The following is a 24293-nucleotide window of genomic DNA, read 5'->3' on the forward strand; positions in this document are numbered from 1 at the left end:
CGTAGTCGGGAGTGATCCTTTGTTTTGATTCATTTGATATGGTCTCCTCTAGCTTTGATAGCCTTCGTGAATGTCGCTGCATCCTTGAGTATATGATCAATTGGGATACTCCTGTAGTTCTTGTTGATGCTATCCTTTAGGGGGGTTAAAAGTGCTAAATTTGTTGACTTGTTCTTGACAGATCCCCCTTGGATACATGGTGAGGACTCGAAAATTGCAATTATCTACAGGGAAGTCTAGCCTCACTTCTAAAAGTCTAACCATTTTGTCTATGGCACCATTCAAAAGAGCGAATAAAAAGCTAAAATTCTTTTTTTTTTTGGCTTTTGCAATCAAAAATATTGAAGCATTAAGTAAAATGACAGAGGGTGTGACATCTCCTCTGTACACAACTCAATCCAAAGGAGATCTCAGACATTGTCAACGTGTACATAGCCATCGTATGCAACATAAGGAAGGCGACAAACAACTCTGACACGGTCTCCAGGAAGCCTAGAAGCAGAGGTCAAAACAGGGGGAGGAGTTCCATGTTCGTGACTATGTTCAAGAGAAATACAAAGAAAAGACAAAATATGGAGAAAGTGAAAAGGATTTTGAAATTTTCTAATTTTTGAGTCCTCACCCTCTTCTCCCCCCATTCAAAACATTCTTTAGGATCTTTAAATGCTCAGGTATTCTGATCTTAAGTTCAGCCATGATGGCCATTGCTCACCACATCTCTAAAATTATGATTTTGGCTAGATTCTTGGACTTCAAAACTGGTGTGACTTCAATCGGATCACAGACAATAACTCGTACTTCGTGCCGATTAATTTCTGGGTCTACCAAAACAAAATTTATCATCAACGTGTATAATTGGCTTTTATAGCCTCTTTGTGCTTCAAGTAAGTAAAAAGACTTATACAACAATTAGTTCTACTAAACCTGCCCTTTTTTGTAAACAAGATAGTCATATGAAAGTAAAAATTGAGCCAATCACATTAGAGCAATCTTTAACGCGAAATTCAAATTGGGAGGCAAGATATAGCAATTTGAAAAATTCCCAATTTATCAACAAAGTCCTGAACATATATCCCTGTTATGAACAGTAAAAACAAAAGGGAGAAACAAAGATATTTTCCTTCCACGACTTCATATTTTTCCCCTAGAAAATTCCAGAACACTGGTATGATAAATCCTTAATACGTCTTGATAGCAGACATTTTTTTAATAAAACAATTCATTTTTTACCATGAAAATTGGGGAAAAAATGATTAATATGATCGTATCTTTTTTTTAATATAAATGTTTGGAGATACAGTAAAACCTTTAGATTACGAGTAATATCTAATTTTTTAAAGGGCTTGTTGGTATCCTAAGAATGTGCGAATACACTTTGAAGGATCTAAAAAGTCGACCTACATTAAAAGATATAGCTGCCGTGAGTCTGAATATGAACTTATCAAACTAAGAAAAACAAAAATTAAACCAACTCCAATATATAATTTAATAAGAAATAATAAATTCTCAAGAATGCGTATATATCTTGAAATGTATTTGCTCCAAAATTTAGGCATTTCAAAATAGAATGGGAACTCTGTTGAGAGGAAATCTCAACCTATAGTTATTTTTCTTAAATGAGATATCATTACATGTCAATGTTAAAGTAAAAATTGTGAGATGATGGATTGAATGGAATTTAATATCTATTGTAATCATATGTGTTATATATGTATTTTGTACCAAAAAATACAAAGTCATTAGTTTTCAACAGTTTTAATTCTGTTCAAAACATATTTATAACTAACTGGGGTATCCAGTATTGCCCGTAGTAATCAAACGTTGGCTAAAATAAATAATTATTTTACTGAAATAATATCGAAAATAACTCTCATATAAATCTTCAGTGTTAATCTCCGTTTTTCATGGGCACACTCACATGTACCTGAGATGCATATACCCAGCACTTGATGGTGGTTCAATTTAGCCACTTCCCAACAGGGATATTTAATTTTGTTTTTTACTAGCCCAGAATACACAAATATTGTATCAATTTAAGACTATTATTGACTAACATAGAAGTAATTTTACTTTAAAACAAAGTTTGTCCTGTAAAAATTTATTTTAATTAAAATTAACCATAATATTTGTGTCCAATGTTTACTCGGCGTATGAGACGGAAATACTTAGGATTTGAATCCAAAATTACATCTGTATATGCAGTATTTAAGGTACAAACTACCATGGCTGTTGAGTGGCAATTAATATGTTTTTTGTATAAAGATGAGTTTTAAAAAAAAATAATAACATGATAGAGATGAATGAATAGTTTTACTTTCTAGGACACTCAATAACAAAAGCAATCACAACAATGATCCTGTTGAGCTAAATACTAAACGGCTGCGATAGTTGATTATTTTTTACATAAAGAAATGATATGATGGGATGACTGATGAGTACATTTGTCTTTAAAATACTCACTAATTAAAACAAACAAAACTCATTGAAAATACTAGCGTTTATATTTTATTCAAATCTTAGTATATACTGAAAATGCACATGAATTATGTTATACATTATAGGCCTATAAGAATAACAAAAAACAAACATTGCTCTTGTCATACATTCTACACGCCTCCCCTATTTCATTAATACGACTGCAATATTATTGTTGTATCAAAATTTATTTATATGATTTACAGTGTTTATGATATGCACCCAGTGACTGGGGTTTCATATATTCATACAGACAAATAGACAAACATTACTTTATTAATATAGATCATAACAATTGGCGCTAGGGATATCTCTTTGTATCAAATACGATTTTATCTCAATTCTTGTCCGAATTGATGGTTGATAATGTATTTTAATTACCTTTAATCTTGACCTTGACCTTTCTTAACTGAAGCATCTTTATTAAACCTTTATAATCATACCAATTTAAACTATGTACCTCAATATATTACAAAGTTATTATCGTTCATGCATTTTTAAGGTCTTGTTCGACCTTGATCTCTCAAAATTGAAAGCCTTGTTACTATCATCGTAAGTAATCCTCGTATCATGTTAGATAAAAATCAAAATATAACTTTTGATGTAATTCTGGTGACTAACAAAGAAACCAAGGTATACACATAAACCTTGTTCAAGGAAGTACTAGCGAAATTTTTACTTTTGTTCGTTTGTTCGATCGGAACTCTTTCAAATAATTTCCATTTTTTCTTCCATTTTCTTTTCACATCTTAAGATGAGTCTTTTATTTTTGTATTTGGGTATACATATGTTGTAATTTGAAAAATATAAAAATTGATTAAGCTAAGTCTCGATAAATAAATCTACTTTTTATGACTTGATGTTCTTTTACAAGAATATGAAAGTATAAGATGAGTCATCAAATCCTTAATTAACTCCTACTGTATCCAAATCATTAGTTTCCTTTTCTTCCCCGTAGAGTTCTTTGATCAATTTTAGCATGAAATGGTGAAAAAATTATTTTTTCACTTGTCACGTTTTGAGTTTAGACTTGTACCAGGGAGTGAATAAGTCTTGCAACACCTCTTTAACTGTATTTTTGAGAGCTTTAGATATTTTTTATCATATATTTCGGCACATTAATGACAAGCTGTTGTTGTGATATTGCAAAGAAATATATCTCACTTATAGACAAAGATGACAACAAAAAGGTTGGAGATGACAGCCTCTATCTATGCCATTCTGATATCGTCAAGCAGTTTAGGGTTAACCGCCGCACCATTCACAAATAGTGGATACAGTCCCAAGGATTGCCTTTGAAGTATTAGGTGAGTTAAGATAACCCACGTAGCTACCGAAAACTCTCAACCTGGCCATATCTTTGGAACATGTCTGAATTCGCAAAATAGAAGTCCTTAGACCAGTTTACCGTCTCCAGGACGGTCAAAACTGCTGACAGGAAGTCATATAAGTTTGACAAGCAGCTATTTTGATTCATAAGCATCGAGAATTTCGTATGAGCGTTGTAGAAGTCTTGAAAATGACCTTAAGCATAGAACAAAGACCTGGGCCTCAAATGAAGTCCAAAGCCTGCCGAGTCCAACATAAACCCTATGTCATTAAGGAGTGGAAAAAAATGAGCCACATCTACATACCATATGTATGTACAGCCTTAAACCATGCATGGTGACTATCACTTTTGCCAATGGGAGCTTATTTAACAAATAACATATCTATATAATCATTGAATAAAATTTTCCATCATATCCGATTTCATTCGACTTTATTCAGATTAAAGTGAAGTATATCATACAAATAATACTTTTCAACAGTTTAGAGAATTAAGACCTTGTCATATTAAAAAAGAACTAATTTCAAGTTTTTTTTTGTAAAGTGCAAAATTCCAAATTTATAATCATTTTTATAAAGAACTATTAGTGTAGCAATAAACATTTCTTTGGGACACATAAACAAACTTAAAAAATAATAATAATGAAATAACTTAATCGGGATGTGAAAGTAAATGTGGACATTTTTTAATGGGCTTTTACCCTTCAATTTTTAATTTGAAAGATTTTTTTGTACCAAAGTTCTTCATCCATTGATGGAGAAAATGATAATTAGATGTACCCACCGTCAGCGGCGAAGATCTTGTCGAAGCGGGTCCGGAAAGAAGGGCAGGCTTAGACGACGTTTGCAGGATTTACCTTGGGGTCCAGTACTTCACGATCAATCTCTTGAGATCCGCTAAACTGCTTTTGGGCCTGGGGTAGGCTTGCCTCTCTAACTCTCCCAAAAAGAAGTAGTCAATCGAGTAACAAATTGGGAGAGTTATAGGTCCAAGTCTGCGGGCCCTAAAAGTCGACGTGTCCCTCCTTGAGCAAGTCGAGGGTTTTCATGGCCTTGGGGGGGGCTGAGTCCTGCTGGAAGCACTTCCAGAGATTTCTCACTGTCAGTACTAGAACTGATTAAAACAAGAAGAAATAAAAATTTCATCAGTTTTAGGACTGATATGCAGGACTGAACTGGAAGAGGCCAAGAGTGAACTAGACGGGACTGAGATGATATTCATACATATATAAGGACACCCACAACACTACTGAAATCAACAATAACTAGTCGTAACTTAACTTATGATATATGATCAAAGCTTATACGTACAACTAGAAGGGAATCAGCCTCTGTTTAATGAACCAGATATATTTTTATAGGGTGTAAACTGTACCTATGTGTACGTTCGATAATATTTTTCATCTTCAAATAAATATTGCTCCATATCTATGATCAAGGGGATCTGATTATGTATGAGAGAGGGAGCTCCGTCTCCCCGCCCCCATCTTCATATCCTTTCTTACCAAAAACACAAAGGTTTTTGTGTTGTATGAAATATACATATTAATAACATAAAACAATGTAAATCAGGGAATAGATCCAACAAAGGTACATTTTTATTTACATTCAATTATGATATCTAGTATGTAGGTATAAAGCCTTTGTTATTCCTTTTGCAAAATAAACTGAGACACTTCCACCTGATGTGCACCTAAATGAACACCAAATGCTTTCCATATAACGACTCTATATGACTCTTAGAAATACTAATTTCCAGTTCAATCATTGTTTTTTCCACCAAAATGACGGTGCCCCATAGAATATATTATATATACTTTTTTATTAGGGTCATATATTGAAAACTCTGTCATAATTATAGGGGTCAATAATTGAATTTATTGACGGTGGGTTGTATGTCTAATCAATATCCCTATGTAGCTTACATATATATATGTAGAAGCAAACCTGTAAGACAATATTCTGTCAACAATCAATTGTTTCAATATCATTCTAATATGTGTAAGTAATCGGGCTATTAAAACGAAATACATTATTTTTGGAATAGATGGCTTTAGTATTGTGTATATCGCATTGTATATGTGGTATCGGTTTATAATAGCAGATTTTGTACTAAAAAGTATTTATAGACAGTTTAGTAATTGTTTGAGGAGGCGTCAAGGACAGAATCAAGTAAAATTTTTTAAAGTTTTTCTACTTACAGGGAAAAAACAGAAGCAAGCGGGCTGAATATGTGAATAGTATTAATAGTCTTGATACTGTAACAGCCATTTACCGGGTATTTTGGTTTTGTGGATACAAAAATGGGAATTTTCGAATCCCGCTGTCATCTAAGCACTGTTTTGATTCCCAAAGAGATAAACATTAAGGGGAAAGAATCCACTAAAAGAAATGGATTTACTTTTTCCTATATTAGATTAAGTACAAATTTCTGAGTGTTTTTTCCTAGATGTATTTAATGAGCTTTTGTAATTTACATATTGCATCAAAATAAAGCTTAAATATTTTTAAAGGTTAAGCGTACACTTAAAAAAAAGTTCATTTACATTTTCGTGTTTGGTAAAACCCATGTGTGTTACAGAATTCCAAAATGGAAGGTAAAAAAGAACTTAAGTCGAGACAGTATCACTACTACGACTAAGATGAAAACGCGGAGGAGGCGGCAAAAAATTGCTCTGTTTATAGACCCAATACAGTATTGTATGCAACAGCAAAAAGGTAATTCCAACAATTTTGTTATGGTAATATGGATATCAATTTTTTAATAAAATAATGGAAATTGTCGAGTTGGATTGGCATGTATGCACTTATTCCATTGCCCAGGAACTGAAAATTAGCGAGAACCCCGTTTGGAATCATCTTAATTGGGGAATCCTACCTATTATAATTTTATTGTCAAAATAAAGCGAAAAAACGCTCAAAACTTTGTACTTCACCAGTTATAAGGAATCAATGGGGTTATTGGAACGAGGGCCCAGGCACTAGTTATTGGATAAGTGCAAAATGAAACTGATCAAGCAAGTTTACTTTTAGAAATTTTTCCGTGAAATGACTCGGCGTGTGCAATATTTACTCACAATATGTAAAATTTTCAGTCTTTTATTTAATAATAGCGGTAGGACACGGGATTCTCTGAAGTTATTAGACGTGGACAAACATGCAAATTTTGATTTCATAATATATAAAATAACTTGCGAACACACCACCGGTGTTACTCTCCGTTTTTCACGATCAATCACACACGTAGTTTCTCAATACTTAGATGTTCTCTCTATAAAAATATAAACATAAGGATAACAGCTTGAGACTTTTTTTAATATAATTTGATGAGTCAAGGAGTATTTTACCTTGTTTTAAACCTTATCTAAAGTCACATTATTATTCTTTTAATTTGATATTAAGTATTAACTTTTTTTATTTAAAGATGAAGCGCCCGTTCGAAAGGTTTTTGATTTTTTAAATTAAGTATCTAAACTCAAAAATGACTTTAAAATATAACAGACATACTTTGCTTTATTTCAATAGATAAGTAATAATATCTAAAAAAAATATACATTATTAAGCATTTCTAGATCATTTTACAGTAATTTTGATTTGAACATCAATATTTTGATATGATAATACTGATCTGATAGATTTATTTAGTGAATATTAGAATACTACTAAACAAATTTGTGAATTCTGTCATAAAACCATACATTGACCCCAGAAACGGTCTGAAAGCCTCTTATAATATTAGAAAATTGACCTTCTATTTCTTATGTATATATATTTTTTTATTTATTTCGAAAATAATATTATATTGCTTTATCTGAAATTGGATTATAACTGAGTTTGAAGTACTACTTTTGTAAATATCACTCCCACATAATTGTTTATTCACAGGCATTCATAAACATCCTTAATTAAAAAATATTTTTAATGATATATATAAAATGGTTTTTTTATATATTAAACTAAAGAAGATCAACTTGACTAGATTTCATACGGCAAGATTTCTATAGAGCGAATAATTCCAAGTCAAATTTTACGGCGTTTAACTTTTCTGACACTGAACAGATATATTCAATTTTTGAAACTATTGTCATAAACGTCTACTCGTTGAAAATGTATTAAAAATATTCGTGAATAAAGAAATGGGATAAGAATGATTTTAAAGGAAGTCTACAGGCTTTCAAATTCCATACAATTTGAGTGTCAAAAATTTAATTAGATTTAATGTACGTTTTCATAACCAAGTCGTTTATATAGGGAGCAGGGCCCTATTGAAAATGTGCAAGGTTCTTTTCTTTCATTTTTAAATTTGAATTTAATTCCAAATATTTTTTAAATAATTTGGCGTAAATTTACTTATTTTACATTTACGTACAGGGCGAGATTGTTGCGTAGCTAATTATACCTGTGCAAATATTGTTCACGTGGACATTGTTTTGCCAATGGAGCATGAATTGTTGTTTAGTTTTATGAGTAATTCAACTAATCGTTGGAAAGTGTAGTGTCTTGTCAATCCTTGAAAGTGGCGCCCTCTTGCGGTAAAATAATACAAATCCTATAATGTATAATAATAATATTAAAGATAAAATATATGTATTTACTAGGGATTTTCTAATTTTTTATTTCTTTGATATGTGCGTGTTACCGGGTCAAAATCCGTTTTTTTTTATAAAAAAATACAATTGCCAAGAAATAAATACTTATATAACGGAATTTGCACAATGTTTTAATATTTTCTCATTTTTCATTAAAAATCTTCATGATTTTTAATGTAATATTTTCATTTTGTGGAGTTGTTAGGGCCTAGGGTGAGAATTGATCCTTTTTGATTGAAAAATACAAAATTGTAGCATCAATGGCATTAAAATTATTAATTTATAAAAAAAAGATTTTATACTCAATTTTTTAATATTCTATGTATAAATTTTGGTCTTGTTTTTCGATATACATTCCTTTTAGATAATAATTTATTTTCGAATTCCATACTGACTCGACTATCACATAGATTCAAACCAAGAAGCTCTTCAAATAAAAACCATAAGTTCTTACAAAGTTTTTGAGAAACTGTTTTTGGAATTAGATTATTAATTTTGGAATAATTATCTTTGTGGTTTCATCAAATTCAAATCATTAAATGGAACATTCGAGGCTGTAGGTGTAGATATTTATGCTTTCAAATATATTTGATATACGATAGAGATACAAATTTTCTCCTCCCTCTATATAAGATCATTTAAATTATGTCTTTAATGATCAATTTTTTTAAATTATACAACACTTTAGATAACCAACGAGCGAGGCGCATCGGAAAGGATACCATAAAGTGTTATGTGATGGTTTGTATAACCACCAAGAAATATTATTGCGAGTTCCAATAATTCGTTATAAATATCTCTTGGAAGAATTCGTTCAAGGGGTTCGTTAGCAAAAAGAATAATGGAAATAGTTTATATCCATTTTTTCATAATATTTCACAATTTACAATTCCAGGCTCATAGTTAGTATTGTTTAACTACTTTGTTGGAACCTTTTAAAGTGTAAAAACTCAGAAGAAACATATCTCTTACGTATATTTTTCCACAAAAACTTGATAATTTGTTTAATGGAAATAACTGATGATTCCTAAATATTCTTTTAATTCAACATGATGATGAAAAATCAGAGAGACATTCGTTTATTTCCAGTCAATTTGGTAACAAACACGCCATTCAGATATACATAACTTACTTTGAGATTCTGTTTATTTTACCATACTATATGTCTTTGCACTTAAATATTCACACTACTTTTGTTGAATAAACTATGATCCTAATTGCTTGATTAGAAATATTCCAGTAATATAGTTCCCTTCTATCTTTTTTCCCCAATTAGCATCCATGCTAATTAACTGAAAAGTAAACTATTAGTATTGCATAGGTTTGTTTGTTGCGAAATATTCGTTGACTATTATAATAAATAATTATTGTACGAACATAGCAGATGGATTTAAATTGTATACAAAAGTACTCCAGATGTGCTAATGGAGAGGGACTGAGTTTACATTCCAAATTATGGACCAACATAACCAAAAAAAAAAGAAACTTGTTTTGTAGAAGAAAACCAGGAAAAATGCAAAAACATTGAGCGTATCACATTATATGTATATATTAGTTTTCTTTCCAACTATTTTGCAATGTAATTTACATTACTAATATTTTTTTCTCAGAAGAATAGTAATATTTCTTAGAGTACATTAAATCATCTTAAAAAATTTATAAAATATAAAAGCTCTATTGTGAATTGCTTTTACTATAGTCGAGAAAGAAGTTACTTGAAAAAAAAAAGAAATTGGCAATTTTTAAAACATTAAGGTCGTTGAGCTACCTCTAAACGCTTTTCAAAATTTTGCTACAACTTTGCCAGTTGTATTTCTTTATCAAACCGAATTGATTTTGATCTGGTGACCCGGATATTGAAATAAAATAAACATCCTTCTCATCAAGCACGATTTTTTTACAACTAGTTTTAAAAAACAGTAACAGACTATCAAACTGCTTACATTTTTGATTGGGAGTTTTTAACTAATATTAAAATATGGTCCAAATTTGAAATTTTTTTTTGAAGATGGTGCTAATTTTGAGTTATTGATTTGGTTAGACTGACGTAATATTGAGAAAAATTACGCACAAATTTCCGTACTTACTATAGCAGCAAATATATATTTTAGAACTTATTGTATATGTTTATGATATATAACAAATTAACATATAAAAGGTTGAGTAAAATTGAAAATGGGCATGTTTGATTTCCTTGAGGTCAAAATATTACCCTTTTGACCGTATTGGTAAAAACTCGTTTTGTTGGCCTATACAAAATACAACTGTAGGTTAAAAAAGTTTTTAAAGTCGATGTATATCTATAAAAACATTAACATAACAGTGACTTAAAAATGGGGTAGGTGTTGTTGAGGTCAAAACTTTAAAAGCCTCTAAATCCTGAACCGCAAGACAAAAAAGGCAGAAATTTTGGATTTTTAAGTTTTTAACTAATATGAAAATATGTGACTAAATAGAAAAAAATCGAAGATGGGGCTATGAAAAATGTCATTTTTTTATTGATATAACTTGGAATACCTCAAACGTTAGTGATTATTAATCTGACTTATTTATATATTAAGGGGAAATTACCTTTAATGCGAAAATTACTTTAAGGTGAAATATCATTTAAGACAAAATTGCTTTAAGACAAAAGGGTTTACAGCAAAATGTCTTGAGACATAATTGTTTTAAGCGAAAGTACCGGACACTGTATAGCTTTATTTTATTGTATATTATATCTTTATTTATTTTTTGTATTTATAGCTTTGATCAATATAGCTATGCTTTCACTTAGATCAATAATGACTTGGGACTTCTCAAATATTAGCCATCAAATATATCTGGTCAGTCCACATTAAAACAATGTTGAAAAAGAATCAAAGAAAGAAGACAGAGCCTAATTTTTTTTTATTTCATGTATACGAGCATATACAACCTAATATTGTATGGGCATATTTGAGTCAATTAGAGAATTCGTTTTCCACTTAGTAGTGGGATGAGTTAAGATACCCAATAATTTTAAAAATAGTGTAGAACTTATATTTGATTAATCAACTTATATTGGCATCTATGTGCCCTCTTTTGCATAAAATATATACATTATTTCATTGTAAAAATCTATTTTGGATACATTTTTTGGATTTTGAAGCTTCCATATAGTTTGAGAGCTTGCCACAAAAGATTTCACCCCATATTGTACAGACGGTTTGACCCTCTGAAATTACTTTTGTCACGTAGATCATTGAATTTTTCTTTATCAGTCTGACGATCCTTCCCACCTGCTGCGGAGTCCCTTCAAAATAGTATCCCGACGGTTTATTTAAACCATTAGGTAATTGGAAAATTCTTGCACATATGCATAGTACATCATAAAATATCAAGACTGACAATACAAAGTTCGGTCGGAAAAGATCAAATAAAGTTGTCCCAAAAAGTACATAGACAAAACTTTCAGAAATATCATCTCAGAGCATCATAAAAAAACTACGGCTCACAACAAATTTCCATCCAGGAAAATAACAATTATATTAGTTTTGTCCATGCATCTTATGGTTCAAATAAACCGTCCGGAGGCTATTTACATGGAGGTCTGGAGGCCAGACACAGCAGGCGGGGCAGGCTGACAAAAACAAAATATAATGTTCTAGGTCAGTGATTCTCAATCTTTTTCAAGTGATGTACCACTTTTAAATATTTATTTAACCCAAGGATTATATTTTGGGTGGTCTTGGTTTTTGGAATTTTTTTGATCAGACATCCAAAATTTAAATTTTTGGAAACTTTTTTTCAAAATCCTTATTTATTTACAAAATTAAACTTTTTTGAAAAAATTTCAAAAATCCATATCTACTCTCATTGAATTAAGTTTTCTTTCAAAAAAAAAAAAAAAAAAAAAAAAAAAATCAAAGCTATTCACAGAAATCTAAATTAAATTTCAAAAATTTTGAATAATAAAAATTCTTTAAAATGGAATGGTACAGGCCCTCCAACCCACCTTCTGCGAAGGCCACTGAGTTATGTAACACTTATAACTATTCTTTTAAAACTTCAAGCACCCCTGGAGTGCGTCGTAGTACCCCAAGGGGTACACATACCCCCATTTGAGAACCACTGTTCTAAGTAACATAAGTAATGTAAGGGTGTATAACCTTCTTCAGCTAATAAGATGAAATCTTCCGGGTCAAGCTCTCAGACTAATAGGGTCAATAAGTAAAAATTGATGATAATTCCTCAAAAAATACAAATTTAATCAACACTTTCCTTTTGAGAAACATACTTTTAGTAGCTTGCTTTTGGGTAAATGGGCCACATGTATGTATATCAATAAAATTGTTTGATTGTTAACATGATAATAAAATAAATGTAGAATTTGTTCGTTTCTAAGAATGATAATATCTCATTTATCATCACATTAGAACAATTTGGCAGGAGTCTTTTGTATTACCTCTAATACGTCCACATTGTTCTCAACCTTATTTTATATTATTTTTCAAGGTTCAAAATCAGGTAATAACAATAACAATGAAACTAAGCCAATATTGTAATGCATTGAAATGCGGGTTGACTCTCTCCTAATAAAAAAAAACCATAGGAGTACGTATATACATAAAAAAAAGAAAAGACACTCAAAGTCCTAAGAGCCACAATCATAATATATCGAAATCTTTTGACTTAAAGCTAGAAATTCGTTTTTTTAAAATCTAAAACTTTGAATTTTAAACTACAAGAAGAAATAATTTATTAACTAACAATATAATTTTAACAAAATTAATACTATAAATAGATGTGTGCATGAGCGATATTAATCATTATTGTAGCTGTCCAATGTTGGCTTACAGGAAGGAGGAGAAGGTCTGGCGCCCGTTGTGGATGTAGTCCTATGTCATGGCCCCCAGTGATGGATGACAGTGGCTTGGAGGTCCTCTGTGTTTAGATGATGGATTTTGCAGTCCTTCGCCTTGACTTGAGCGCAATGGGTCATCAGGGCTATATATGGCCAAAAGTGTAAAAAAAGACTTCAAAAGAAATCTAAAGACTCATTCAAAAGTGTCTTGCAACAGAGTAGATGGGTTACTTTTATTACTGGCCTCTCCACCATCACAAGGCTCTTTCCACGCACTTTTTTGAAAGCTCTCCGAACAGTCTGGTGTGAAACTCCGACATATCATGGACACTGATGAAATTGACGGCCTGTTTTCTTTAACAATTTTTTATCCTGCTTTAGTTTGATTGTCGGTATGGAATATAAATTTCAATACAAATGTACTAATACACAGATATACTCGAATATCCTGTCCATAAATTTAGGGTGGCTTTAACTTCAGTCGATAGAAACAATGTGAAAAAGTTTGATCTTTTCATGGTTAAAAAGATTTATATACCTTGACTCGTCAATAATCGATATGATCCAAAATAAAATGGAAGGAAAGGGTGATTTTACATTCAATGAGGTCAGAGAGAATGGATAAATGGAAACTAAACTTTAGAAAGGTAATCAGTTTTAAGGAACATTATTTTTAAAATACATAATTAGGTCCTAGGGATTGTTATTTTATTTTAATGAGGGTGATAGAAAATACGGATATACGCTAATTACAGTTGCCGGATGAGGTCAAAGGGCTTTTTTTAGACAAACAGACAGAAAGTGAGATGTACCTTGTGAACCAGCTTCTATACCTGCAATAATAAAAAGTATATTCAGTGGGATTTTGATTACTCATTGTATTAGATGAAATACCGTATAATCACCAATATTCTCACCGAGATACCAAGTTACTCGTGCGCAGAATTTGAAGAGACAAGAGAGATCCGTGCTAAACTGTCCCTCAAATTATTTCGGAAGTTCAGATAAATCTTAAAACTAAGTCATTTTTCTTCTATATATATTTAGGACCAGAACAGGATATAATAATAAACTATATTTGCACCAAATTTATATTATTTTATATAAATTAAGATCCTCAAAGCCCCCCTCCCTGACCAGAAAACAGAGTGTACATTTTTATAAACATATTGAGGAATAATGCATGTAGTAATTATTTTTGTTTATTGGACACATATCATATTTTATTAATCTTATCTAGGAATGACATTCAAAGCCCCCCCAAGTATCTTTAGTGCTGCAGTTGTATATTAAAATACCAAATTTTATTTTTAAAGTTACTACGATGAATGAATGTCTGATTTATTTTTACTTACGACCATGTATAATGTATTCGTATGAAGATATTTATATTGACATTTTCTAATATTGAACCAGACTTGAATATTAATAAAGTTTTACTTCGGTACAAAAACAAAACAAAAACAAAAAAACGGATTAATCCAAATTCAATTATTTTTGGGAAGAAAATTGTTTCATAATTTGAATTTTCCACCGCTTCTCCACTTTCCTTCGAGAACGGATTAGCATTGAGTTACGGAGTAGCCTTATAATCGTATTAGATATCTAAATACAAAAATTACTTTGATGTTAGACATTAAATATGTATAAGTACATACATAATTAATCGATTTGTACAACTATCGGTATAAAGTATGTAATTAATTTTGTAAATAGTACTTAATAAATTAAATACTAATCATTTATATGAAGGTATTTATAGTATATTCAACCGTTATTTATATCATATATATATTTGTTTAGCTATTCAAATATTGAAAATCCCATTAGATTGACTTTTCTTGTGCCTACCATTAAAAAGCAAAGCAACAAAAAAAGGGGTTTGAAGATGCATCAATGGATTTGGATAAACCTTCCATAACATCTACCAAAATACAATCGCTGGAAAGGCTTCATAAATAGAAAATAATGTATACAGGGTGAGGAATAAAGTTTCAGATGATATTTTTTAGTTTATAAATTTATTCATTAGCAAATTTTTTTTGTAAAAATGATCAAATTGTAATCTAAATTAATTTAAAAAACAAAAGTTTTGTTCGAAATAACCCCCCTTTTCATAGATTATATGGCAGAGAAGCACCTTTGCAGTACGGAGAAGTTGTTTACCATTGAGGCCATCTCCAACGCCCAAAATGACCGCGTTTTGGACAAGACAATTCACAGTATTCCATAAGTGCTCTGCATCATCACTAGATACTCCAAGATCACATTCTGGACCGATATTATATTGACGAGGTATTTCTCTGATTTTAAGTCAATTATTGTGATGCTCCTTACATCTTCAGCCAAGACAGGGTACTATTTCACACTGCAAAAAGTATACAAGACTTGTGACTAGCAGATATTAAATTTTGGGAAAAGAATATGGGGCCTCCTAGCAGTCCTGACCCCTGAACCCCATGGACTTTACTATCTGATCCATCCTTCAGACCAGATCTTTTATTAAGCACCAGTCCTCCATAGATAGTTACTCTTAAGTGTGCCTTCATCCAAAAATGGGCCAATATCTCTGACAAAAAGACTTTCCATGCTACACCTTCCAACATTTAATCCGAGCAAAGAATCGCTATTTCGAAAAAAAGTATTTTAAATTATTTATTATGCAACTTGACCATTTAATTTTGATCTAGAGTTATATTGAATTTATATAACTTGAAGTACAATCTTCACGAACTTAGTCCTTACCCTGTAGATAAGAAAGCAACCTTTTAAGATATTGTAACAATGACAATAATAATGACCCATCAATATAAGGTCTTGGGTTTCAAAAAGGGAAGGGGGAAGAATACTTATGCATGTATGTCGGTTGTAACTTGATCTGTTACTTGATGTTAATGAAGTATTTTTCTCCTTTCTCACTCCCCCTTCTTTGGATAATCTTTAAGCACGTGATCAATCAGAGGCGTCCACCGGATTATATTTGTGAGGGGGGTTCGTTTTGAAATTAAAAATAAGAATCACAAATTAAAAAAAATATGTATAATATAAAAGTAATAGTCCGAGAGCCTGCCACCAAAGATTTCACCCCATAAGGTACAGAAGGTTTGACCCCCTGATATTACTAACGTCACCTAAAAAAATGAGCCTCCAGACCCCCCTGAAAATAGCCTCTGGTTGTTTTTTTTTAACCATAAGGTACATGGAAAAACTTGTAGCAATGTAGAGTACTATATCAGGACATAATAAAAAAGTAAGACTGACAAAAAATTTCATCGAAGAAGTGGGGTCAGACCCTTCCAAAATGTTGATTTTATAGTATATTTCAATCCATAAAGTACAAAGACAAACCTGTATCAATGTATAGTACTATTTCAGGGCATAATATAAAAAAAGACTGTTAATCAACTTCTGTCCGTGAAAATTGAGTCAGACCCCCAAAAAGTACCCCCCCTAAATTAAAACAATATTTTGATAGTTCTTTATCAGGACATTATAACAGCCCGATTTCACCATATTTCAGTTATACAATGTATTATAAACTTAATAGATCCATATTTAAATAAATAAAAAAAATGAAAAAATTTGCCATGGATAGTGTGGATTTAAAATCTCAGCTTTACTGTCGTTACTTTCCTCACTAGTATCGTCATATTCGTCAACATGCAATTTAAGAAAAAATACAAAATATATAGAATTTTATGAAGATCATTTTATATACAATATTATCCATTTACCAGTTTTAAAGTTGGGATAAAATGTAACTTTGATTTATATGGGCTTAGTAGGAAATTTATTGGGACAAAATTTAGGCAAGAGAATTTCCAGTTTTTTTAACTGAATACAACCTTTTTATCCAAAATATGAACAGTTTTGTTTATTTTAGACATTAATTTGGAGGAAATTTTGCATTCTTTTTCAGTTTCTAACAATTTCAGTTTTTCTTGGAAAAATTTGTTAGGCAAACATGCAATTCGTAACTTACCTTCTGCACTATCTTCCTGGAAGACATCTGCCTCTGTGAAAACAACATCTAATGATTTTGGAAAAGAATCGCCCATAAACCAGACCAACTGGTAGCAAACATTTATATTCTTCCATATATACTCTTGGGTAGATACTTCAACTTGGGTCGATCTAGTTGCAGTAAGCCACCGTCTTGCAACTAAATGACGAATGCGACGTATCTTGGGATCTTGAACATGGTGGTAAAAAACTGCATCCAACTTTTGGACACATATCATTTGTTCCTCAGCTTTCTTTGGTTTGTACTTGTCCAAAAACAACTGAAACTGCACTTCATTTACAAATGTTATTTTCTTTTTGGTGTACATCTTGTACACAAACTTTTCAACAGCGGCAATAGGAGATATGTTGATTTCACATGCAAGTCCAATCAGGCTAAAAGCTGTCTGTGTTTCTTTGTTTTTCTCCAGGAGCTTTAACTTGGTATTATTTTCCCCTTTCCATTAAATGACAATGTATAGTCACAACCCGTGAACCCGTACACAACTCGCTGATGAACTTCCTTCTCCTTGCATCTCCAATTTCGGCAACTAAAAGTAAGAACTTCTCTGTCTTGTATGATGCGGCTCTACCAGTCCCAATGTTTAAGAGTTGGGCATGGTCAAGTTGACTAAATGGATTGATTGTTTCTATTACCATTGCTGTGAATCTCTCTACGGCATCATTATCTTTCCGTATCTTGTGAGGCTTCAAGCTAGCTGTATCATCTTCATTTTTTGCCATGCTAAGATCTTCAAAAACGTACCATAGCATACTTGATCGAAGGAAATGTGATTCAGCCTATCTTTGGCAAGCAGATATCGAGTTGGTGAGGGATGCTATTCCAGTCCGTTGAGTTGCAGCATCTGCATTAATAGTTTGCTCTAAAGTGAGATCTATAGGACTGTCCAAAAATGGCTCTTTATAATCTTTTGGGCGACTTGGGGGGTCTGAGCGATTTTTTTTTGTCAGCATTGGTTTTTTATGATTGTACATTGGTACAAGCCTTTCCATGTACCTTATGGTTAAAAACCAACCAAAGGCTATTTTTAAGGGGGTTTGGAGGCCAGACACAGCAGGGGCAGTCAGGCTGACAAAAAATATTCAATGTTCTACGCAATGTGAGTAATGTCAAGCGGTCAAAGCATCTGGCATTTGGGATAATATAATGTGTTTGTTTTATTTTAATTTTTGAAATATTATGAAGTACTAAAGATTCTATATATTTTTATATTGGTCCTAATCAAAAATAAATTAATTTTACGACCACAAAAGTTCAGAGCATCTAATACAAATTTAGATCCAATAGAACGTCATTGCTTAATCATTATGTTCAAATGAATGATGATAGATGTATAAAAATATTGTTATAAGAATGCGATTTCCTTGTTTGTTTTCTGTTATTTTTTAGGTGTGAGTTTAGTTCCACATTGTAAATCATGATGTAATAAATTGATATACAGTTTCACTTGGGTACAATATATGTATATGTTGCAGTTAAACTATGAAATTCATTAATAAACAAAATAACTAGTGAATGTGCATAATAACTGAGCTAGACCGTTAATATGTATAATATTTATGTAATTTGCATAATAACTGAAAAAGAACGTTAATGTGCATAATAACTGAAAAAAATAATAATGTGCAAAATCATTAGAGAATAGACTCCGTGAAAATTATTTTTCTGAACTCAATGTATATAAGTTTGCATCTCAGTCGTATACTATAAACTATAATGTTTAATTAAATTTAATCAGTGCAACTCCATATGAACAATGAAAGGGGAAAAAATATCCTTGATTGATTTTTCAAATAAATCAAGGTTTTCTCCTAAAAAATTTATAAAAATACAAGTTAGTATTGGGTTTAAAACGGGAAAAAGCTAGACTGATTGAAGATTCTTTTATTTTTTATTAAGTAAAACTAAAAAATTTCTGCAAAAAACTAGATCAATCGAAGATCCTTATATTTTTTGTTAAATAAAACTAGAAAATTTCTGTGAGCTTAATTTTACTGCTCGTGTATTTTCGAGTTTCTAAAAATTAGAAGAGTAATTATTAGCAATTATTGTTGCTCGTCCTAAAATTTTTTGCTCGCTAACAAATTTGTCTGCAAAAAAAATCATATTCTTTAAATAACTATTGTCATTGAAGAAAAATGTTCATTTTTGTATATTTGTAAAAATGTTCCGTAAATTTACTTAAAAAAATGTTTAACTTATTTAAATCGTTTTGATAAGCGTAATTGAATAGTCGAGTTATAACCAGTATACTTATAAGCATTGATGCTTATTAATATAAATCCCAAATACATATTAATGTTATAAATAAAAATAAAACTGTTAAACAGCAAAGATTTATTATTCAGACATTCAGTAATGGAGAGGAAAAATTGATTTAAAAAACTCATTTTTTAAAAGATATAATAATATTTCTACCTTGGTTCGGATGTCAAACTTTATGAATCCGAATAAAAGAATTGTAGTAATGTTTCGAAAATGTTGCTGCGAGAACGGGGTCTAAGAGTACAATAATCAACATAATTTTACAAAGTGTTGAACGTGGAGAAACATCAATTCTAAATTGCACAGAGAATGGAAGTCAGTCTCTTAAGAAATCCAAATGTTTTGACGATATTTTTTGTCCTTTTTTGGGTTACTTTATAAAATTCGAGTATTCATTGATGAGCTCTGTTCCTGACACATCATTTGACACAACTACCTTGCCCCTTGGAAAAAAAGGTTCAATTTGGATAGGCACAATATTAATAGAATTAAAAAGTTATACCATAACGCGTGTACGACTGATGTTTGACTTCTACCAGGCTTTACATATTGACGTCATAGAAGATGAATGGTTGTGTGTTTTGTCAAAATCTGTTTTTCTTTCCGAGCAGTTGGTACAATACATCCAATTAAAAATTCAGGCAACCCCGATTACATCATGGACTAACCTTGTATTTCTATTAACCTTGGTTCGGTTTAGATTATTCCTACAAAAAAATCGGTCTTCATTGATCTCATATTTAATGGATGGAATTTCATTGAGTCTTTTTAAATTGTAGATATCAGTATAATGAAGTTTCATATAAGTAAACTGTGGGAACCAGTTTTTAGGATGGGGCTTAACCCCTTTTTTGGAAATGGATAAATGGTGAGTGATACAAAATTTATACATACTGTTAAAAACAGACTACAACAATTCAGCTCTACCAAATAATTTTTTTCAATGCCTAATCTTCATTAAATTTCTCAATGTTTTAAATGTATTAAAATGCTCACTTTTGTCATTAAATCAAGTATTATAAGTATAATAAAACTAAGGAGATATAAGTGTATGTCCTTGATGGACTGAAAGTAAAATTTGAGGATTGAAGACAGAGTAATTTTTATCCATGTCCTTGCTTAATACATAGTGGAACTTGTATGTATTTCCTCCATCTCACAGCTACTCACAGCTTATTATGTTATTGTTAGTGACCTGGAATATTATCCCCACTGATGTAAATCACGTAATTTTTTGGTTAGCTCGTTTTATGGAATGGGTAATTTGAACTATGAAATTTCCTTACCTTAGCAGTTGTCATTACTATTTAATTATACAGTACTGAACAGCCTTTCCTAAATAGATTCAATTAAATTCAAACATGATTGAACATTCGGATTCTTCATAAAGGACAGAGCAACACCCTGGGGATTTGTTGCGGAGTTATTCCATGTTAGACTCAGAGAAGAATTCGGGATGGACATCTGAGTAATTCTTTCAAATATATTTGTTTATTTCATTTTCTCCTTCACACTTGTCACAGCTGATTCTTCAAATTGTAGGGGTTAATATGTTAATTTTCGTTTCTTTTATCATGCCCATTCTACACAGAATTTTCATCAATAAGTAAAGCCTGACATTTATAAAAATATATATTATTACATTGAATCTACATTATATCTCCATACTGGAGATATAATGTAGATTCACAATGTTCAAGAAACATTAAATTCCTTGTTTAGGATTTGTTGATATATTTAGTTTTTTTTATAGAGGATTAATAAATTTAATTAACTGTTTGGTTCAAACATTGTTTTTCTTTTTGAATTTCTTGGATTCTTTTATTTTTCAATACAAGGACTGAGGGCTAAAAATTATTATAGTGTAGCTATTATTTGATGTAATCTACGCAATCTCATCCAGAACCTCTATTATATTAATTTGACGGTTAAAATTCTTATAAAATAATAATAAATTTCATAGGAAATTAAATCAAAAAAATATAAATTAATATTTTTACTATAAGAATAACAAATTACATCTAGTGAAACCCCCCAAACCTCATTTTGTTGGTACTGTTTTTAAATAAAAGTTTATATTTTCTGGATTTATTTTATTTATATAGATACTTTAAGCATTTAAATTGATGTTTACGATTGCAAAATTGTTTAAATATTGACAAATGTGATATATAATTTAAATGTCGCAATTATAATTATCGATCAAATGTGTATGCTATAAATAAATTTGTTTTATTTATTACACAGCCTACAACTAAAAGAAACCTACTGACAAATAAGCTCCTCTTCCTTCATGAATTCTTCAAATTGTGAGGTATATCAAATTATTTTGCGTTTTTTTTTTAATATTTACGAATCAAAAATGCTGACGATTTAGAAGACTCTACTTGTATACATCAATAAATCCCTTTCAATACAGAAAAATAATATGTCAACCCTTTTGTAAATAAAAAATCCCAGGAAATTATATGATTTATTTGTAAGTATACATAGATTGTCATAAAAGAGGAGATACAAAAAAAAAAAAAAGATATGCCTTAACCAATGACAAATTTCTTTGAAAGAAAAACCAAAGTTGGAACACATATTTATGTATGTATACCTATAATAATAATTTCCAATTCTTTGACAGACTATCATAGAACTTTTTCCCTCCCTCAAGAGAATCCTGGCATTAAAAGAGTAAATAGTTTCTTATGTTATGTGATGGAAAATTTATATAAAATGATACACGTAATATTTCTTATAGTAAAAAGAAATCCATTATTTTTAATAGATTTTTTTATTTCATTTATTCAAATTGTTTTTTATTTTTTTTAAATACAAGTTCTCCTCGGGAATCAAAACAGTGCTTAGGCGACGGTCGGACTACACAATTTCCATCATGTTATACATATTTTCGACAATTAGTGTTCTGCAGCATGCTACTGAATATACAAAAATAAAGTCCAACGTGATTCGCTATTACAGTATCAGGACCCCAAACGCTATTCACATTTTCTGCCGACTGGCCTGTGTGTTACCCTTGTTTCGAAGAAAAACAGTAAAATGTGGCGTATTTCTCTTTTATGGTGTCCATCTTTGAACTGGGCTCAAACAAACCTGTTCTAAACAATTACAGAACTGTCTGTGAAGTTTTTTTATTACGAAATCTTATATTTCTAACCCCATCACTCGAGTACACTTATATAACACGAGATTCATGTTACTAAGGCTATCTATTAAGAAAATAATGGATTTCTTTTTTCTACACCTATTATGCTATACATATAAACTACGCAAGTTATCTATGGTACCATTTTGGAACGCTCACTTGGGCAAACGTGGGCATCTAGGTGCTGATTGTTTTTTTTTTAAATACCTTCTAAAACTTGCACAAAGCACCAATTGTAAAAAGAAGTAAAAAAAAGGAAATCAATTGACGAATATGTTGCCCCAGATATTTAAAAAGACACAGAGCCCCCCATGGAGTCTGCACCTAGAGTGACAACATAAAAATGCACTAGATACCAAAGGTGAAGCCTTAAATTGACATGGTTGCCAATGGATCCCTTACATATAACAAGGGTGCTTGGTTCCCTGTCACACCTAAAAAAAATGCCTCAATGTACTCCAAGACAATTTTAAGGAGTTCATCTTGCCAGACTTTTGGCCTCCAAACTTGGCCGGTCAGAATCAGATGCTTGTAGTTTTATGTGTGGGCTACGATAGAACGGCAAACTCACCGAACCCCTTTCAACACAAAAAACGAATTTATCACTCTGATCAAGATTTGCCAAGTGACCATGTGAGGCCTGCTTGCGCTTTTCGCGCCTCTATAGAGACTGTAATTGAGGCTGGAGGTGATTTTATTAAAGAAAGTAAATCAAAATGCATCAGGTTTTTAGAATCTACATCTATTTTTTTTAATATTATAACTGATTGAATAAGAAATTGCGTTTGAAATCAACCTTTTTTTTTTTAGAAGTATTGCTTATACTTCTTACAAAAGTAATACTACCTCTGTTTATCGATGGGCCGTTTTAGTGTTGTTGCTCTCATTTTAATGCTTTGAAATTCAGTCGAATCATGAAGTGAGTTTACCCTATATCAACAACCTTTCATTTATATATGTGGCCCGTCAACACAAACGGAAGCAAAAGGGTTATTTCTCAAAATGGAGTATGGATTAAATTTATATTCTTCTACAAATGATTGTGAATTAACGACAACAAATAATATAATGTAACCATTATATGCACAGCTAATATAAAATTTTAATATAGTGTCAGCGTTGCTGACGTTGGCCATTATTATTGGCCTAAACAACCAAGTTTTGTAAGAATACAAAACTTTTTTGTATTTTTATTAAAGAAAATTAGATGATGCCAAAATAGGACGAACAAATAAAAGGATTTAAGCCTTTACCTTCATATATTTATATAATGAGTAGTTTTATTATATATCTGAGGCTAAATATGTTCAAAATATCTTATAACATTGCTATACAATCTGTTTTCCATAGTGTATACAATAAATCAAATATTAAAATGGAAAATAATGCATATTTTGACTATGTTTTAAATCTATGACGCAAAATCAAGCTATAATATTTTTTTCTTAAAGTGAAGTCCGAATTATATATGTATTTTTCGACGAGTTTTCGTTTAAAAAAAAATTAGATTTAAGTATTATTGACATCATATGTCACTTATTTTAACTAATAAGTGACATGACGTCACTTATAAGCAAATAAATAACATAAAAATGTACCTAGCTAATCTTACCACCAACTTTGGCACTTTTG

Source organism: Lepeophtheirus salmonis, chromosome Z (assembly GCF_016086655.4).
Source record: "Lepeophtheirus salmonis chromosome Z, UVic_Lsal_1.4, whole genome shotgun sequence".
NCBI classification, from domain to species: Eukaryota; Metazoa; Arthropoda; class Copepoda; order Siphonostomatoida; family Caligidae; genus Lepeophtheirus; species Lepeophtheirus salmonis.